Source organism: Magallana gigas, chromosome 1, assembly GCF_963853765.1.
Source record: "Magallana gigas chromosome 1, xbMagGiga1.1, whole genome shotgun sequence".
NCBI lineage: Eukaryota > Metazoa > Mollusca > Bivalvia > Ostreida > Ostreidae > Magallana > Magallana gigas.
In genome coordinates, this window is record NC_088853.1 from 26,468,208 (window position 1) to 26,471,423 (window position 3,216).

Consider the following 3,216-nt stretch of genomic DNA (forward strand, 5'->3'; position numbering starts at 1 on the left):
AACCAATTTTGGTATAGAGCATAAATGGGCAAAGGGGAACACAAATTTTGAATTTCATGGTCCTTGCCCTAGGGCATTAGGGTGGGGCCAAACTATCAAAATACAATTTTTTTTCAATTTTTTTTTTTTACTTCAGGACATCAAAGAGTCAAATATTTACATGATTATAACAAGCAGTGTCGAGTCTTTTATCAAAATTGTGAAATTTCTGGCCCCACGGTCCGGGGTTCTGGAGTTATTGCTCTATTAATCGTGTAGTAAAAATGTATAATTTTTTCGAAAATCTTCTCTTACCCTTTATATTTAGCAGAAAAAAGTAAGTGCATGATTATGAGCAATGAACCTTGCTAATGAGTAAGGGGTGCCTTTTCAAACATTGTGAAAATCATGGCCTATTGATCAGGGGTCTGGTGTTATGGTGGGCTCTATTGATTATGTAGTGAAAATGCATTATTTCTTTGAAAAATTTAGGTCTCTGCTCCTGGGTATTAAGCATCAGGGATAGACATTAACTTTCAGATTCACTTGCCCTTCGGCACTTTGACTTGTCCGAATGCAAAACTTGGTTGCCCAAAATTAGGATGGAACTTAAGACGAAAATTATTAATTACTGCAAACAATATGAAAAGAAAAAATGCACTACTGTCAATTTGGCAAGTTGAGCTACCGGGTACCTGAAAAAAATTCGATCCTGCAAACTAAGAAATATGGGAGACTTTCATTATAACATAAAAAGCATTACAGAAAACAAAGGACACTTGATTGTTGAAAGACGACCAACAACTGAAACGGATTCAAATGAATTTCTTCCCTGTCCCCATTGTTTGGGTTTTTTTTGTAAGAAGTGAACTTTGGAGGCATGCTAAAGAATGCCCTTTTCGATGTCAGAATAATGAAGAAGAAATGCCTTTGGTCTATTCAGCCCAGATACTGCTTTACTCAAACTTGCATGGAAATTCAGATTTGCAGGAGAACATTCAGGAAATATTAACAGGAATGAAATCTGATGGTGTCTTGAAGGCAATACAGTCTGACAACAGTTTGATGTCCTTTGGATCTGCTATGCTGAAAAGAGTGGGAAGAGGATGATTACCTAATGTCAGACAAAAGTTGCGACAGCTGGGACGACTTTTAGTGTCATTAAGGTGCTTGTCAACAGAGGCAGCTGTATTTACTGATTTCATCAAACCAAAGGAATTCGACAGAGTAGTAGATGCTGTTAAAAAAATAAGTTCAAACTTATTCCTTCTTCATGAAATTGTCAGGCTGAGTGAATTACTGTTGAAAGACATAAATGCTGTCAACTGGAGAAACTTGGCAATGGTTGTTTTATGTAGAATTACGATATTTAACAAGCGCCGAGGGGGAGAGACCAGTCAGATGAAACTATCGGCTTACGTAAACAGAAAAACTGGAGAATGAAAGGATGCTGAAAATCTGGAAATAATATCCACTTTATCACCAATTGAAAAGAAACTGATGGACAGGTAAATATGATTATTGAGCGTCTCAATATTTTAAAACAGTTTTGGCTTATTTTTGACAACAATCATTGGACAAACATTTCTACAACATAATGTAACATTTAACGCCTATTGTATTTTTCATTTGTTTTGTTTTTGGATGGATTTCAGGCTACAGCTTGTAGAAATAGTTGGAAAGAAGAACAGAAAAGTCCCTGTTTTGCTAACTAAAGACATGTGGAATGCATTAGACTTGTGTAACAGCAAAAGGATTGCCATTGGAGTTCTTCAAAACCCTTTCCTGTTTGCTGCACCATCTTCCAATTCTGGGCACTTAAAATGTTGGGATTCCCTCAAATGGATAACAAACAGAGTGGATTTAAAGAATCCTGAACTTATTACTACAACTAATATGAGAAAATACATTGCAACAGTTTCACAGGTACACATGTAAATCGCCTCTTGCTCGTGAGAACTTTTTTTTGCATAATTACTCAAAATACTGTAGTCTACTTGCAAAATTAAAGGACAGCAGGACTAAGTTTATTCAGATGAGTTTTGTGGCCCATGTGCCTCTTATGTGACCATTCTGACTGAATGTGTATATACTTATGGCATTATCATATGGTTCAGTTTTCTGGTATTTTGATACTATCTGCTTGAAAAGTAGGGGTGTATAGAGATGGGGATGTCTGTCAGTAACACATGAGGGAAGTCAGCTATTACTACAAAAAATCTTCCTGTATCACTGAAACATTTAATAGAAGCTCTTTTAAAAAGTGCCATTTGTATCTTCCTGTTTTATGTATGGATAGGAAAACTCTTTGGTGTTTTCAATAGTAAAACATAATTGCAGGGTCTGCCATTTTTTCAATAATGTTGATGGTACCCATTTCTTATCTGCAACTCCTTGATCTTATATCGCTGAATAAAATTATAAAAAAAATTCACAATGTTTATAAATTACTTTGTAACCTAATTTTATTTTCTGACTGGACAAATACTTGTAGTTTACCATTTCCAAAAAAATAAAAAATTAAAAACTTTACCATTATACAGGAGAAGATGGCAGGGTATTGTTGTGTGAACTCTGTGTTCATAGTACCTTTAGTGTGTAAGCCTACCAGATGAACCTTTAATGTTATTTTTATTTAAGATAGTTGATCTGGATTCCAAGAACGAGCTATAATGGCTGGCAAACCATATGGGGCACACCCTTTCCGTACACAGGAAGTACTACAGACTCCAAGAACAAACTCTTGAGCTCGCAAAGGTCAGCAAATTGTTGATCGCTGCAGATTGTGGAATGATCCATAGATATGCTGGAAAAACTCTGGATGATATCACATTGGAAGGTATACAAAATTTGATTTCGTATTGCTCTGAAATCCCCACATGGTTTTAAGAGTGAAGCATAAAATTGACTAGAAGTTTTATTTTTATATTTGTCATGACAAATGTTCAAAATAGGCAATTTGTATTTCAGAAATACAGTTAGATAAGTCTGAAGAGGAGGATTGTGATGAGCAAGACTGTTCTTCATCAGAGGTTTAAAATACTGTAACTTTTTTTCATGCCATCAGTATAATATGTTCAACTGTTACCATCAGGATGTCAAAACACATCTTGTAAAATGCAGATCAAGGCCTCTCTAGGTTATAATAACCCCAAGATATCAAATGATCAATATATCATGAAAATTACTGAGATCCCCACCCTAAATCATATGCATTATTGTTCCTTGTGTAATGGC

At 35.4% G+C, this 3,216-nt stretch overlaps 1 long non-coding RNA gene across 1 annotated transcript; it reads left to right on the top strand.

Moving 5' to 3' along the window:
• Positions 1 to 1,248: 1,248 nt before the first annotated feature.
• Positions 1,249 to 3,013, top strand: LOC105326451 (uncharacterized). The gene is made up of 4 exons (XR_010707324.1): positions 1,249 to 1,487; positions 1,635 to 1,905; positions 2,620 to 2,818; positions 2,950 to 3,013. It is a non-coding gene; the product is annotated as an uncharacterized lncRNA (long non-coding RNA).
• The last annotated feature ends 203 nt before the right edge of the window (positions 3,014 to 3,216 follow it).